Raw genomic sequence first — 17,915 nt, 5'->3', positions numbered from 1 at the left:
AACTGCTTCCACCCGCGTCCGAGCTCATCAGCGTGCTCAGCGCACCCCTAGGAGCATGATGCACTCACCAGCTCGTCCCCTGGTACTGTATAGCCCCGTTTCCATCGACGTCCGAACTCCGGCGCTGCTCCGCTCGTCGGTGCCGTCGACTCCAGCCACCCCGGCCCCTCTCGTGTGCTTCCCTGGATGCGGCGCATGCCCAGCTCCACGTAGAGCCCCTCCACCGTCCTTTTGGTCGCCTGAGAGCGAAACCCAAGCCTCCGCCGTGCATGCTGTCGCCGGCGACGAGCCGCCAGTGTGTTGGGCATGTTGACCAGGGGTTTGACCTCCCCTGGGTCATTGACATGTGGGGCCAGCCCTAGCTAATTACCTAGTTTAGGTTTAACTAAAATAGTTTAGCCCTGTGACACTAACATGCGGGCCCCACCGTCCAGGTTTGACCTGGACCGAGACGTTGACCTGCTGATGCAATGCTGACCTCAAGCTGACGCAATAATTGATTTCTGGAATTATTTTAACTCGGGAAATTCCAGAATATTGCGTAAACTTCAAAAAATCATAATAATTCAACCGTAGCTCAGAATGAAATAAATTATATATGAAAAATTATCAGAAAAATGCAAGGAATCCATTTATGCCAGTTACATGCATGAGAAACCAACTTATACATGCTATATAAGTGAAAACATAATATGGGCATTTTAAATGCTTCATTTTGAATTGCATTTGAATCTTTGATTCAAATGGGCTTCAACCAACTTGGTAGCATCTTGCATTAGCCCAAACACTAGCATTTGCACATGTCATGTTCATGCATCATTTTGTTGCATTTGTTTGTGTATTGATTGCTGGCACCGTTTCTTCTCGATAGGTTCCACTCCGGGAGGTGTTCCCGAGTACCTGTCAGAGGAGCAGTGCCCCTTCGTCGTTCTATCAGGCAAGCAACCCCCCCCCTTGAGCATTTCGATAAATCCCACTCTCTCGCTCCTGCTCCTTTTACTGCATTAGGACAACAACGATTCAGCTGCTACTTTTCTGCTGCGGTAGTTGAACCCATTCCTCTGCATGACCTGTCATTGCCACAGTAAATAGTTGAAACCCACTAGCATGAGTAGGAGTTGCTTGAGCCTTGATGTGCCTACTCATCCATGCTTGTTTTCTTTATGCCAGCTATGCTTAGAGTTGTGTCAGGTCTGATTCATCGGGAATGAATCGGAGTGGTGAACATGTCCTACCGATAAAGGCTAAGTGTGTGAACACGTTTTGGTAAAGGTAGCAATGAGAGGCCATGTAGGAGTACATGGTGGGTTGTCTCATTGGAACTGTCCCTAAGCACTGAGTTCTGTGTATGTTATCCAAGTCCAGTTACTACCACACATTGGGTTCCGGTTATCCGGCCCCTCTCGGCTTATTAATCCACTTGATCTCTGTCCAGGAGTTGCAACTAGTTTCTGGCATTTGTAGGTAGTGCTACTTGTCTACCAGGTGGTGTCCGACGGGACGGGCTTGGGACAGACTAGGCACCGTGGCACGGTGTACCAAGTGGCACCCGGATGGTGGGCTTGGGAACCCTGCACACATCGTTTGGGGCCGTACTGGAGACTTCGGCCGGAACTCCTTGCGGATGGAACTCTAATAGGCGATAAACCTGGATGAGAGACTTGTGTGGTTAGTCAGGTCATGGCCGACACCCTCCCCCGGTTTCCGCTTGAAGGTTGCCGAGGTACATGACATGTACAGGGCGATAAGTGGCGAGAGCGTGTGTGAAGAAGTACACCCCTGCAGGGTGAACATTATCTATTTGAATAGCCCTTTTCCTCGGATATGGAAACTTGGAGGACTTATGTAGTACATAGACAACTTGAAGTGGATACTCCAAAATCCGCAAGATAAGCGTGAGTGCTATGGATGGCCTTCTCGTAGGGAGACGGGAACGGATCCATAGTGGAGTATTGATATGGTGAATATGTGGACTCGTGTGCGTCTTCTCACCTCAAAGAAGTTTCTGATACTCGTAGTATAGGTTAGCCACTGAGTCAAAGCTGGCTTGCTGCTGTTAAAACTCCACCACCCCCTTGTTGATAATGTTGCATATGTAGATAGTTCTGATGTAAGACTTGCTGAGTACCTTTGTACTCATGTTTGCTTATTTATGTTTTGCGGTTGGTTACACTAGTGACTTTGACGAGTAGCTTGTATGCCAGCTACGATCTTGTACCCTTGGGAGGGTCATGTTTAGTCAGGCTTCTCAGTCTTTTCCTTTTGTAGTTGTCTGTACTCAGACATGTAATGCTTCCGTTGCTTGTATGCTCTGAATGATGGGTCATGAGACCCCTATTTGTATTGAATGCTATGTGGCTCTTCTGGGCCTTTATCTATATGAGTTTGAGTTATGTTGTGATGCCATGTTGTACATCACATACTTGCATGTTATGCGTACGTGTGACATGTATTGCTATGTGTGGGATCCGACAACCTAGTTGTTTATCCTTGGTAGCCTCTCTTATGGGGAAATGTAGTCTTGTGCTTCCATGAGCCATAGTAGTCCGCTATAGCCCAGTTCACCAGAGTCCTACTTGCCCAGCACTACTGCTCCGGAACACTTGACTGGCCGGCATGTGATTCACTTCGTTCCTGTGTCTGTCCCTTTGGGGAAATGTCACGCGGTGACATCCGGAGTCCTGCCTAGCCTGCTACAGCCCGGGTTCCCGGAGTCCTGTTAGCCCAGTGCTACAGCCCGGATTCATACGCTGTTGACTGACACGCTCGAGGTTGATTTATGTATGCCTGTCCCTGTAAGTTAGTGCCACTTTGGGTTCACGACTAGTCATGTCGGCCCGGGTTCTATGTCATATGGATGCTAGCGACACTATCATATACGTGAGCTAAAAGGCGCAAACGGTCCCGGGCCAGGTAAGGTGGCACCCGTGGGAATACCGTGTGTGAGGCCGCAAAGTGATATGAAGTGTTACATGCTAGATCGGTGTGACTTAGGATCGGGGTCCCGACACTTTTAGAGCACGGTGGTGGATTTGTTTTATAGAAACTATTGATCTCTCATGCTTCACTTAGATTATTTTGAGATTCTTAAATAGCATGGTAATTTGCTTAAATAATCCTAATATGCTAGGTACTCAAGATTTGTAAAAACTTTCTTATGAGTGTGTTGAGTACTAAGAGAAGTTTGATGCTTGATGATTGTTTTGAGATATGGAGGTGATAATATCAAAGTCGTGCTAGTTGAGTAGTTGTGAATTTGAGAAATGCTTGTGTTGAAGTTTGCAAGTCCCGTAGCATGCACATATGGTAAACGTTATGTAACAAATTTGAAACATGAGGTGTTCTTTGATTGTCCTCCTTATGAGTGGCGATCGGGGACAAGCGATGGTCTTTTCCTACCAATCTATCCCCCTCGGAGCATGCACGTAGTGCTTGGTTTTTGATGACTTGTAGATTTTTGCAATAAGTATGTGAGTTCTTTATGACTAATGTTGAGTCCATGGATTATACACACTCTCACCCTTCCATCATTGCTAGCCTCTTCAGTACCGTGCATTGCCCTTTCTCACATTGAGAGTTGGTGCAAACTTCGCCGGTGCATCCAAACCCCGTGATATGATATGCTCTTTCACACATACACCTCCTTATATCTTCCTCAAAACAGGCAACATACCTACCTATTATGGCATTTCCATAGCCATTCCGAGATATATTGCCATGCAACTTTCCACCATTCCGTTTGTCATGACACATTCATCATTGTCATATTGCTTAGCATGATCATATAGTTGACATAGTATTTGTGGCAAAGCCACCGTTCATAATTGTTTCATTCATGTCACTCTTGATTCATTGCATATCCCGGTACACCGCCGGAGGCATTCATATAGAGTCATACTTTGTTCTAGTATCGAGTTGTAATCATTGAGTTGTAAATAAATAGAAGTGTGATGATCATCATTTAATAGAGCATTGTCCCCAAAAAAGAGAAAGGCCAAAAAAAGAAGGCCCAAAAAAAGGGGCAATGCTACTATCCTTTTTTTTCCACACTTGTGCTTCAAAGTAGCACCATAATCTTCATGATAGAGAGTCTCTTGTTTTGTCACTTTCATATACTAGTGGGAATTTTTCATTATAGAACTTGGCTTGTATATTCCAACAATGGGCCTCCTCAAGTGCCCTAGGTCTTCATGGGCAAGCAAGTTGGATGCACACCCACTTAGTTTCTTTTGTTGAGCTTTCATACATTTATAGCTCTAGTGCATCTATTGCGTGGCAATCCCTACTCCTTGCATTAACATCAATCGATGGGCATCTCCATAGCTCATTGATTAGCCTTGTTGATGTGAGACTTTCTCCTTTTTTATCTTCTCCACATAACCCCCATCATCATATTCTATTCCACCCATAGTGCTATATCCATGGCTCACGCTCATGTATTGCATGAAGGTTTATTAAGTTTGAGATTACTAAAGTATGAAACAATTACTTGGCTTGTCATCGGGGTTGTGCATAATGAGATCATTCTTGTGTGACGAAAATGGAGCATGACTAAACTATATGATTTTGTAGGGATGAACTTTCTTGGGTCATGCTATTTTGAGAAGACATAATTGCTTAGTTAGTATGCTTGAAGTAGTTTTTTATGTCAATATGAACTTTTATCTTGAATCTTTCGGATATGAATATTCATACCACAATTAAGAAGAATTACATTGAAATTATTCCAAGTAGCACTCCGCATCAAAAATTCTATTTTTATCATTTACCTACTTGAGGACGAGCAGGAATAAAGCTTGGGGATGCTTGATACGTCTCCAACGTATCTATAATTTTTGATTGCTCCATGATATATTATCTACTGTTTTGGACAATATTGGGCTTTATTATCCACTTTTATATTATTTTTGGGACTAACCTATTAACCGGAGGCCCAGCCCAGAATTGTTGTTTTTTGCCAATTTCAGAGTTCCACAGAAAAAGAATATCAAACGGAGTCCAAACGGAATGAAACCTTCGGGAGCTTGATTTTTGGAACGAACATGATCCAGGAGACTTGGACCCTACGTAAGAGAAGCTTCCAGGAGGCCACGAGGTAGGGGGGCGTGCCCTCCACCCTCATGGGCCCCATGTTGCTCCACCGATGTACTTCTTCCTCCTATATATACCTACATACCCCCAAACGATCAGATACGGAGCCAAAAACCCAATTCCACCGCCGCAACCTTCTGTACCCACGAGATCCCATCTTGGGGCTTGTTCCGGAGCTTAGCCGGAGGGGGCATCCATCACGGAGGGCTTCTACATCAACACCATAGCCTCTCCGATGAAGTGTGAGTAGTTTACCTCAAACCTTCGGGTCCATAGTTAGTAGCTAGATGGCTTCTTCTCTCTTTTTGGATCTCAATACAATGTTCTCCCCCTCTCTCGTGGAGATCTATTCGATGTAATCTTCTTTTTCGGTGTGTTTGTTGAGACCGATGAATTGTGGGTTTATGATCAAGATTATCTATGAACAATATTTGAATCTTCTCTGAATTCTTTTGTGTATGATTGGTTATCTTTGCAAGTCTCTTCGAATTATCAGTTTGGTTTGGCCTACTAGATTGATCTTTCTTGCAATGGGAGAAGTGCTTAGCTTTGGGTTCAATCTTGCGGTGTCCTTTCCCAGTGACATTAGGGGCAGCAAGGCACGTATTGTATTGTTGCCATCGAGGATAACAAGATGGGTTTTTTTATCATATTGCATGAATTTATCCCTCTACATCATGTCATCTTGCTTAAGGCGTTACTCTATTTTCATGAACTTAATACTCTAGATGCATGCTGGATAGCGGTCGATGAGTGGAGTAATAGTAGTAGATGCAGGCAGGAGTCGGTCTACTTGTCTCGGACGTGATGCCTATATACATGATCATACCTAGATATTCTCATAACTATGCTCAATTCTGTCAATTTCTCAACAGTAATTCGTTCATCCACCATAAAATACTTATGCTCTTGAGAGAAGCCACTAGTGAAACCTATGGCCCCCGGGTCTATCTTCATCATATTAATCTTCCTATCATATCTATCAGATCTCACTCTCGTAAGTGACCGTGAAGGGATTGACAACCCTTATCGCGTTGGTTGCAAGGATTTATTTGTATTGTGCAGGTGCGAGGGAATCGCGCGTAGCCTCCTACTGGATTGATACCTTGGTTCTCAAAAACTGAGGGAAATACTTACGCTACTTTGCTGCATCACCCTTTCCTCTTCAAGGGGAAAAACACAATGCTCCAGAGGTAGCAATACATTTCGTGGCCTCTTGCATATCTTCAGGTCTGAGAAATAAGATACCCCTTTTCTTCGGAGTGGGTTTAGGCGGTGGTTCAGGAAGAGTCCAATCATCATAATTCTTCAATATATTATTCAATAATTCTTCAGCTTGTTCAATGGTTCGTTCCCTAAAAACACAACCAGCACAACTATCTAGGAAGTCCCTAGAAGCATCGGTTAGTCCATTATAAAAGATATCAAGTATTTCATTTTTCTTAAGAGGATGATCAGGCAAAGCATTATGAATTTGAAGAAGCCTCCCCCAAGCTTGTGGGAGACTCTCTTCTTTAATTTGCACAAAGTTAAATATTTCTTGTAAGGCAGCTTGTTTCCTATGAGCAGGGAAATATTTTTCAGAGAAGTAGTAGATCATATCCGGGGGACTACGCACACAACCAGGGGAAAGAGTTTTGTGCCATATCTTCGCATCACCCTTTAATGTGAACAGAAATAATTTGAGAATATAGTAGTAGCGAATTTTATCATCATGAGCAAAAAGGGTGATTATATCATTTAATTTAGTAAGATGTGCACAACAGTTTCAGTTTCGTAGCCATGGAAAGGATCAGATTCAACCAAAGTAATTTACTCTGGGTCGACAGAGAATTCATAATCCTTATCTATAACAAATATAGGTGAAGTAGCAAACTTACGATCTCATTTCATTCTAGCATTCAAAGATTCTTCTTTTAGTTTGCATAATAATTTCTTAAGATCATCTCTATCATTGCAAGCAAGAAAGTCTATAGCTATCTACTCATCCATAACATAACCTTCAGGTATCTTAGGAATTTCAAGTCTAGGAGAGCTAGTTCTAATAGGTGTTTCAAGATTTTCAGTTTCAAGAATTTCATTAGTTTCAGTAATTTCATCAGTTTCAGCATTCTCAACATCTTTAGCTCTAGCAGGTTGTTCATTAAGAAATTCACCTAGTGGCACATTATCATCATGGAAGGTACTAGCATCATTCATAGCAGAAGTAGCATCATGAATAACTTGCGACATATCAGGATTAATAGCTTGTAGTGGTGTTGCAAATCTACTCAAAATAGAAGGTGAATCAAGTGCAGAGTGTGATGGCAGTTCCTTACCTCCCCTCATTCTAGAGGGAACGATCTTGGTTTTTGTATCTTTTAGATTCTTCATAGTGATAAATAGATAATAATCCCAAGTGACTCAGCAAATATAGCTATGCTCCCCGGCAATGGCACCAGAAGAAGATCTTGATAACCCACAAGTATAGGGGATCGCAACAGTTTTTGAGGGTAGAGTATTCAACCCAAATTTATAGATTCGACACAAGGGGAGCCAAATAATATTTGTAGGTATTAGCAGTTGAGTGGTCAATTCAACCACACCCGGCGATTAAATATCTGCAACAAAGTGATCAGTAGCATAGTAATATGATAGTTTTGATAGCAGTGGTAATAGTAGCAATAGTAACGGTAACAGTGGTATTAGTATTGTAGCAGTTGTAACAGTAGCAATATCAATAGTAACTTAGCACGAGCAATATATGGAAAACTCCTAGGCATTGGATCGATGCATTCGTTGGACGATATTCATCATATAACATTCATAACCTAGGGCGACACAGAACTAGCTCCAGTTCATAAATTTAATGTAGGCATGTATTCCATAAATAGTCATACATGCTTATGGAAAAGAACTTGCATGGCATCTTTTGTCCTACCCTCCCGTGGTAGCGGGGTCCATAAGGAAACTAAGGGATATTAAGGCCTCTTTTTAATAGCGAACCGGAACAAAGCATTAACGCATAGTATGTACATGAACTCCTCAAACTACGGTCATCACCGGAAAGTATCCCAATTACTGTCACACCGGGGTTTATGGATCATAACACGTAATAGGTGAATATGACTTGCAAGATATGATCTAGAACAAAGATATAATGGTGAAAACATAAATGGTTCAGATCTTAAATCATGGCACTCGGGCCCTAGTGAAAAGCATTAAGCATAGAAAATCATAACAACATCAATCTCAGAACATAGTGGATACTAGGGATCAAACCCTAACAAAACTAACTCGATTACATGATGAACCTCATCCAACTCCTCACTGACCAGCGAGCCTACAAATGAATTACTCACTCCCGATGGAGAACATCATGGAATTGGTGATGAAGGAGGGTTGGTGATGAAGAAGACCGAAGATTCCCCTCTCCGGAGCCTCGGAGGGGCTCCAGATATGGCCTCCCGATGAAGAACAGGATGCGGTGGCGGCTCCGTGTCGTGAAACGCAATGTAACTTCCTCTCCTATTTTTTCTCCGAAAATAGGTATTTATGGAGTTGAAATTCGGGTGAGGGGCACGTGGTCCCGACAACCCACCAAGGCTCACCTGGAGGGGTGACGCGCCTTGGTGTATCATGGCCAACCAGGGCAGCCCCTCTGGTGGTTCTTGGTTCCAGTATTTTTTATTTATTCTGAAATAATTCTCCGAAAAGTTTCGTCCAAATTGAAGAACTTTTATTTGTGCACAAAAACAACACCATGGTAGTTCTGCTGAAAACAACATCAGTCTAGGTTTGGTTCATTCAAATCATGCAAATTAGAGTCTAAAACAAGAAACAAAAGCGTTAGGAAAGTAGATACGACAGAGACATATTAGTGATTTGAGTAAGACCGGTGCAATCTCGGCCCTTTATACGCTTCAGGTGTTTATTGGCCGAGCCCCTTGAAGGAGGTCTTGTAGGAGTCTGCTTGTGTGGTTTAAGCTACATTGATGAAGTAGTTCTTGTCGGCTCTTTGACAAAGACCTGCTGAGATAAAGGCTCGATGCCACGTCAGTCCTCGGTTGAGCCGTTTCGGCGTGTTGATGAATTTTGGCTGCTCGGCGGCCCAAGGAATCTTGAGTGCGAAGTTATGCACCCTGGGGGCATAGTGCCCCATCCAGAGAGGGCACGCTAGGAGCCTGTATCCCTATTTAGGGTGCGAGTGTACATGGCCGAGGTTGGTTTGCGTAGCCCGCATGCGCTTCGAAGAGCTAGCGGTGCGTTTATCCTTGCAGGCCGCCTCCTCAGACACCTGTACCTCAGCTGCGAAAGCCGCGGTCTGCTCCTCCGTCCGGAGTGAGCGCTCGGTGTTACCATTAACCGTGATAACACCGTTGGGTCCTGGCATTTTGAGCTCTATATAAGCATAATGCAGGACTGCATTGAAGTGTGGAAGGTTGTGCGTCCTAAGAGCGTGTTCCACATCGGAAGGGTATGATGTCAAAGATTAGTTCTTCGCTTCTGAAGTTCTCGGGCGAGCCAAATTCTACCTCCAGAGTGACCGTCCTAGTGCAGTGGGCTTCGCCACCTGTGATGACACCTTTAAAGGTGGTGGTACTCGGCTTGATCTGGGATGAGTCGATTCCCATATTCCTAACCGTATGAGGTTGATGCTGATCTTGCCGTCCATGAGGACACGTGTCAGATAGTAACCAACGGCAATTGGGTCCAGGACGAGTGCCGCCGATCTGCCATGCCTGATGCTCGTTGAATGATCATGTTTGTCAAATGTGATCGGGTAAGACAACTAGGCGTTAAACTTCGGGGCGACTGGCTCCATCGTGTAGACATCCCGGAGTACACGCTTCTTCTCACTTTTAGGGATGTGGGTAATATAGATCATATTGACCTCGGTTACCTCATCAAGAAACTTCTTTTGGCCTCCATTATTGGGCCGCCGAGGTTCATACTCGTCTTCGTGCGATTTTAGGTTTTCCTTTGACCCTCTATCGCGACCTTGCCAGCTTGCTTAAAGACCCAGCAATTCCTGTTGGTGTGGGTTGGCACGGCCAATCCAAGATCCTATCGAGCTGGCTAGGTCCGTCTTTCTTCCCTTTAAAGGGATTCCTTTTCTATCCAGATTTAGGTCCGGTGAACCCTGCATTGACCACAACATCTTCCGTATCACTTCCGCCATTTTTATACCTACACTTATTTTTATTGCACTTGGGCTTTCCATTGGTGTTGCGTGTTTCCGAGGTCCCTGCCTCGCCAATGTGAGTACTATGGGCGAGCCAACTGTCCTCTCCGCACAAAAGCGAGTCATCAACAAAGTGAGGGCCGCCATAGTCCTCGGCTTATCCTGGCCGATCTGGCAGGCCACATTCATCTCATATGTTCTTAAATGTCGCGATGGCCTCATATTCAAAGCAATCTATTATCTGGCTCTTCTTGGTGAGGAACCTGTTCAAGAATTTCCTGGCTGATTTGCCTGCCTGCTGGGTGACACGGTTTAGGTCATCAGCATCCGGACGTCGGACGTACGTGCCCTGGAAGTGTGCTCAAAAAGCATCCTCTAGGGCCACCCAGCTGCCAATAGAATGAGGAGGGAGGCTGTTAAGCCAATGCCTGGCCGGCTGATATGTCTATAAAGTATCTATAATTTTTTATTGTTCCATGCTATTATATTACCAATCTTTAATGTTTTATATACATTTACTAGCAACTTTATATCATTTTTAGGGACTAACCTATTGACATAGTGCCCAGTGCCGGTTGTTGTTTTTTTGCTTGTTTTTACTTTGCAGAATATAAGTACCAAACGAAGTCCAAATGCCATGAAACTTTTTGGAGATTTTTTTCTCGCAGTAAGACACCCAGGAAGCTTGTGGAGGGCATGAGGGGTCGCTCGTGGGGCCCACTAGGCACCAAATCACACACACTACTAGGGAAAACCTTATACACAGAAGTTTATCAGCAGCGCGGTTTAAAAATGGGCGCTACTGCTAATTAGTAGTAGCGAGGGGTATAAAAACCGCGCTACTACTAAGTTGATAGTAGTAGCGAGGGGTATAAAACCGCGCTGCTACTAAATGGTCTGCAACAATGCCCCCAAGATAGGCCATAGTAGTAGCGAGAGGTATAAAACCGGCGCTACTACTAAGTAAGTAGTAGTAGCGCAGGTGAGACCCCCACGCTACTACTAAGCGTGGCCACCCCGGCCCGATCCCCACCCCTGCACCCCACCAACCGGCCCTGTCCACCCACCCCCGTCTGTCTCAAAAGAAAAACCACGCAGCTCGATCCAGATCCCCAACCTCCTCACCTCTCCCAACCCACTCGCCGCCGGCCTCCCTTCCACCATAGTAGTACGGAGTATAGAAACGCGCCTACTACTAGTGTTAGTGCGCATGAGATCGCCAGCTAACTACAAGCGGGCCCCGGCCGATCCCACGCCTCAACCAACGGCCCTGCCACCACCCGTCTGCTAAAAGAAAAACCTACGCAGCTCGTCAGATCCACAACTTGCCTCCCTCTCCGAAAACCAATCGGCCGCCGGCTCGACCTCCTCCTTCCGTCCGTCTGCCCATTCCAGCGGTGACGCGGCGCGCCGCCGCGCTCCCTTCGCGCCCGCCTGCTGCCACCGCACGTGCCCGCCCGCCACCCTAGCGTATATACGACCTCCGGAGGTCTCTCCGCCCTCGATCGTATGTCTTCCTAAGTATGCCCGCGTGAGGGAGAGAGATGGAGATGGTGCTCCGACCGACGCCATGGAGGTCTCTCCCCCTACCTTCCCTTCATGCGTGTGTGTGTGGATTACGATTTGGCCAGATCCCGGATGTTGTTCGATTCAATTTGAATTGCCATTTTCTGATTCAATTTGGCCGGATTCCTCACGCAACGCAGGTCACAAGAGACCGCCGACGCCTCCCTGCTGTGGGCCGACGCCACGCATGGATGTTGGAGCCGGCGAGGTACACGACGGCTCCACCTGCGCCTCCCACAGCAGCAACTCCTAGCCGAGGTATGCCCTCCTCTCCTCTCCTCTCCTTCCTCCCTCTTCACAGATCTCTATCTTGCCCAAGGCAATCGATCAAGTTTATTCATGTTCTGTACGTAGATGCTGCACTATTTAGATCTCTGGTTGGTTGGTCACATTGGAGACCAAGACTGGAATGTCACAAGGATTCCACTGAAGAAAACTACTGCACTTTTATGCAGGGATTGACGTCCCAACAGACACTGATTAGGCTAATTGCTACCCGTTTTTGCATATATATATATATATATATATCATATAAAACAACAAGTTCGATGCTTCCTTCCAGCATGCAACCAACCTGACACCACAAAGTGTTCGTAAAGTGACAGAATGGATATCCGGAGACCGGATCATTTTGAATTAACACGCACAATGCTGACAGTCAACGTCTCAATCTGTTTCTCAAAGAAAATAAAAACATCTTGAAGTCCAACTCAAGATAGAAAATTAGTAAGTCCAAGAAACACCACGTGCACGCTTAGTTTCCTCAATTAAGCGGCAATAATTTCCTCCTAAAATTACTGATACCCCTACCACACTTCTGAATTTTTGTCGCAACGAGCCAATGTGCTGCTTATAGGGATCCCATATGATCCCATATGAATCAAAAGTTGGATCGGGAAAGAAGAGTGTCGTGCATTGTGCATTATCTGCGGACATTTTGTATTGTGATTTGTATTTGCACTTTTATGCGATTGAGAGAACCAAGTATTTGTATTTGCACGTAGGCTAAAGACTACTTGTGATTTCTATGTAGTATTATTTTCAGTTGGTTGCTGTAACCTGAAGGCAGAATCTGCAAGCAAAATAGCAGTGAGCAAGTCCTGGACTGGATGATATGTGTTTGGTCATGATTTGTTTGGCTGTAGCATCTCTCTCTAGTGTTAAGCGCGTCGTGGATATGTCCTTGTAGTATATATTTGCTGTCGCAAATTTTTTCAATCTAATTTTTCAATTGAATCACTTCTCGTGCATGACTGCATGACCGCAGGTTGATAGATCACTTCTATCTTATTACTCTTTTCAATCTAATTTTTCACATGTCCATGAATTCCTAGTTGGATATAAACTGCAGTCATCCATTGATTTAGTATCAGTTTTTCAGAAATCATGGCCATCTAATTTGATAAGAAACTGGAATCTAAGTCCATCGATTCCGAGTTTCTTGCCATATTATCTTCGTATAGTAAGTACACTTCATCGGTTTCTTTTGCACACCATGACAATCTCATTTGAGTGTTGTTGAAACGTACTGATTTTACTCTACGCAAGTCAACCTGTATCACTAGATAATTTTTTTTATACACAATTGAAAGGAATGAACTATGTACAGTAGTAGTATCAGCATATTCAGAAGTATCACTAACTGAAGGACATCTGCACGTATATGTAAAACGGTAGCAATCCTTTTGCATAATCAAACTGAATTCAGTTCGGTTCAGTTAGTCGAGTCAAACACTGACGAATTCATCCAACCCGACCATGGTCACTCACCTCTTACTCCTCTCAGAACCTTGGAACTGCTGTGCTCAATGTGTAAAGAGAAGACCAGGCTTTTGATTGTAAATTATGCATGACAGACATATTAAATGATGGTCTGCATGTTTCCATTATGGCTTTCCCTCTGAATTTTTAGAACACATCGTTACAAGGATATCAGATTTCTTTTTTGCCTAATTCTGCACCTAACTACCTATTTCAATTCATGACCATTACTTGGTCAACCATGCTTTTAGCACTTCACCATACTGTTTGCATCTTTGTCCCAGTGAAGTTTTTTCATAGGCGATTGATGCGTTGACATAATGTGCAAACAGCAAGACGTTGATTTGTGAACTATATATTTACATGCAGTATAGGTTAATATTGATCTGTGATTTTCCTTACTTGGTCAACCTGTTTTTAGCACTTAATCATATTCTTTGCATCTTTGTTCCAGTGGCATATATGAGTATATCATGTGCGATTGAGGCTATCCTGCTGAAGGGAAGGAAGATGGAGGAGCAGATTCTAACAACAAGCGTTAATTTCTTTACTTTGCTGTTAAGTAACTGTTGTCTTACTTCCTCTTATTTGTTTCAGGCGAATGTATACCCATCCACCTGATGGTTTTCTTAGTTTATCAAGCAGTCCACGAACGCCAACATTCCAGCCAATGCACTATCCATCTCATGTCCCCCCTCCTAGACAACAGCAACAGGAGAATCTCCATTTTGTCGGTGTCCCCTCACATGTTGCATTCTCAACACCACCACCACCAGTTCATACTAAAAGGAAAAAAACACCATCCGAGTCTGGTTCTGGTAGAGGTTCTTTACAAAAAAAAGGCCCATGTTGTAGAACAGGCCGGTGATGTCTTTGGTTGTCATGAGGCTGGCCGGTGAGAATGCCACGTTGCTGGAGCCAAATGAGCCCGGCGTAAACCTGCGGAGGAACATGACAGATACAGGATTTTCTGAAAATGAAAGCGAGTTCACCATGACTACGACAGATACTAGGTAGTTTAGCTTGGGATAGAATACAATGCACGGGTTACTACAGAAGTTATTTCTTGTCTCAGAATTACTGATTGCTCTTTGTTCTCATTTTCCTTGTTAGCTGAAACTATTCCTTGTCTACAGATAAGCGGAAGCCGTGTTCGGAGCCACCAACAGTGTCTTCCTTGGATTCGTTCGTGCAATAAGGAGGGTACCCGGCCTTCTTCACGTGTCGAGCAACAAGTAAGGACCATCCTTCGGCTGTTACTATTGATTCATGTGCATGCGCAAAAAACGAAAGAAAATACAATACTAGATTTGGACACAGCATGTGAACCAACAAGTTTTCACTTTCCTGACATGGGTGCAGGGGTGATCGAGGAGGATTTTCGTGGCCCGGTGGGTGTCGTGCTCTTCAACCACTTGGAGGTGGACTTCACCGTGAAGCCCAGTGACTACTGCACACAGATGATCATCCAGGTGATCGCGATGTCGGAGGTCGCCAAGGTGGAGGTCCTCGACGCCACCGTCCGGGGGGAGGTCCACCGGTGTCTGAACTCCAAGCCTTAGTAGATACATCTAGAGAAGTGGTCTGTTTAGGTTGGTGGTGGAATGCTAGGGAAGGTACCCACCTTTAGATGATGGTTGTGTTCGTCTGATGTTAAATGGGATGTCGTGATTTCTTTCAGTTGAGATGTTGTTCCTTGACACGAGTCTGATGTTAAATGGGATGTTGTGATTTCTTTCAGTTGAGATGTTGTTCCTTGACATGAGTTTATTTTGCACTGGGCATGTCTATTTTCTATCCAGGAATAATGCATCTAAATTTTATTTTTTTAATTCCTAATTAGCTACTAGTAGCGTGGGAGGAGAAGTGCACGCTACTACTACCTAGGATAGTAGTAGCGCTGGTTGAGATAGTAGTAGCGCGCTGCCATCTGCGCTACTACTAACAGACGTACTAGTAGCGTGGGTGGCATCCGCGCTACTGCTATCTAGTTAGTTGTAGCGCCTTATTGGTAGCGCGGGTGCCCACGCTGCTGATAGGCCTAAAACCCGCGCTGCTGCTAGGCTTTTCCCTAGTAGTGACACCAGGGGCCTCAGGCGTGCCATGGTGGGTAGCGGGGCCCACGGGCACCCCCTTGACCCACCTCCGCCTCTCTAAATACTCTAAAATCCCAAAAACCCTAGTGCAGTGGACGAAATACTTATTTCTCCACCACAAGTTCCAAAACCACCAGATCCAATCTAGAGGCCTTTTCCGGCATTCTGCTGGAGGGGGCAACGATCACGGAGGGGTTCTTCATCATCCTTGTTGCCCCTCTGATGATGTGTGAGTAGTTTACCACAGACCTATGGGTCCATAGTTAGTAGCAAGATGGCTTCTTCCCTCTTTTTGATATTTAATACAATGTTCTCCTCGATATTCTTGGAGATCTATTTGATGTAACTCTTTTTTGCGGTGTGTTTGTTGGGATACGATGAATTGTGAGTTTATGATCAGTTCAATCCATGAATATTTTTTGAGTCTTTGGTGAACTATTTCATGCATGAGTGTTATAGCCTCGTATTTCTTCTCCAATTTACTGGTATGGTTTGGCCAACTAGATTGATTTATCTTGCCATGGGAAGAGGTGCTTTGTGATGGGTTCGATGCGGTGCTCAATCTCAGTGACAGAAAGAGACATGACACGTGTGTATCGTTGCTATTTAGGGTAACAAGATGGGGTTTATTCATACGTGAGTTTATCTTGTCTACATCATGTCATCGTTCTTATTACATTACTCCATTTTTCCATAAACTTAATACACTAGATGCATGCTGGATAGCGGTCGATGTGTGGAGTAATAGTAGTAGATGCAAGCAAGAGTCGGTCTACTAATCTTGGAAGTGATGCCTGTATACATCCTCGTTGCCTTGGATATCATCATAATTATTTGCTTTTCTATCAATTGCCCAATAGTAATTTGTTTACCCACCGTATGCTATTTTCTTGAGATAAGCCTCTAGTGAAAACTATGGCCCCGGGGTCTATTTCCTATCATATATTAAATACAAAATACCTTGCTGCAATTTTTCTTTATTTATTTTATTTTGTATTTTTGTTAGATCTATTTATCAAAACCTATACAATTTGATCTATCTCAATACCGTTGAGGGATTGACGACCCCTCTTACGCGTTGGGTTGGAAGTATTTGTTGTTTGTGTGCATGTGATGTTTACATAGTGTTGCTTGGTTCTCCTAATAGATTGATAACCTTGGTTTCATAACTTAGGGAAATACTTAACTTTGTTGTGCTGCATCATCCGCTCCTCTTCAGGGAAATACCAATGCAGATTACAAGAAACCGGGAAGAATTTCTGGTGTCGTTGCCGGGGAGACATCATCAACATCTATCAAGTATCTACACATAAACTCTCATCTCCTTGCAATTACTTTATTTGCCATTTCCTCTCGTTTTCATCTCCACCACTTCTAAAAAGTTTTTACAAGAATACAAAAATATTTTTCGTTTGCCGTTTTCTTGTTTGATCTTTTGTTTGCTTGTGATCTTGTTTGTGTCACAATGTCTCAAGAAAATACCAAATTGTGTGATTTTTTCAATACTAGTAATAATGATTTTATTACTACTCCTATTGCTCCTCCCACCGCTAGTGCGGACTCTTTTGATATTAATGTTGCTTTGTTGAATCTTGTTATGAAAAATCAATTTTCCGGTAATCCTAATGAGGATGCCGCGTCCCATCTAAACATTTTCGTAGAATTGTGTGATATTGAAAGTGCAACTATCCCTGGTTGGTTTTGGTAATTCCTAACAACATATAGCTCATTGAACTAATGTTCTTTCAAGATGATCATTTCATAAAGTTCAACGATTGGCACGGCATGGATTAGGGATGTGGACCCCTCAAAATGCTAAGGATACATATTGGCTCAAGCTCAAGACTCTACATTTTCATTTTAGTGATCCAAGATCACATTGAGTCCATAGGAAAAGCCAATAGAATTAAAAGGGGATGAGGTGTTCCTTAATGGCTTGCTTGCTCTTAGTGATATGCTCTAAAAGCCCTCAACCACTTTCTCATATCCACATATGTCCCAAACCAAAAGTCAAACTCGGCCCCACTGATTCTATCTATCCGGCGCCACCGAGTTCATTTGACATAGCCACTACCAGAAACCCTAGTCACTTCGGTCTCATCGATATGGATCTCGGTCTCACCGAGATGGGATTGCAAACTCTCTGTTTCCCTTCGTAATGTTTCGGTCTAACCAAGATGAGCGACCGGTCCCACCAAGTTCGCAATGCAAACTCTCTGTTTCCCTTTCGTAATGTT

The 17,915-nt window shown here is 44.0% G+C and overlaps 1 long non-coding RNA gene across 1 annotated transcript; it reads left to right on the top strand.

Annotated features, from left to right (window-relative positions):
• Positions 1–14,387: 14,387 nt before the first annotated feature.
• LOC125532896 lies at positions 14,388–15,381 on the top strand. Its single transcript, XR_007294180.1, has 3 exons — positions 14,388–14,595; positions 14,719–14,817; positions 14,945–15,381. It is a non-coding gene; the product is annotated as an uncharacterized LOC125532896 (long non-coding RNA).
• The last annotated feature ends 2,534 nt before the right edge of the window (positions 15,382–17,915 follow it).

This window comes from Triticum urartu, chromosome 1 (genome assembly GCF_003073215.2).
Source record: "Triticum urartu cultivar G1812 chromosome 1, Tu2.1, whole genome shotgun sequence".
Lineage (NCBI taxonomy): Eukaryota > Viridiplantae > Streptophyta > Magnoliopsida > Poales > Poaceae > Triticum > Triticum urartu.
This window is presented reverse-complemented; position numbering and strand designations above follow the sequence as displayed.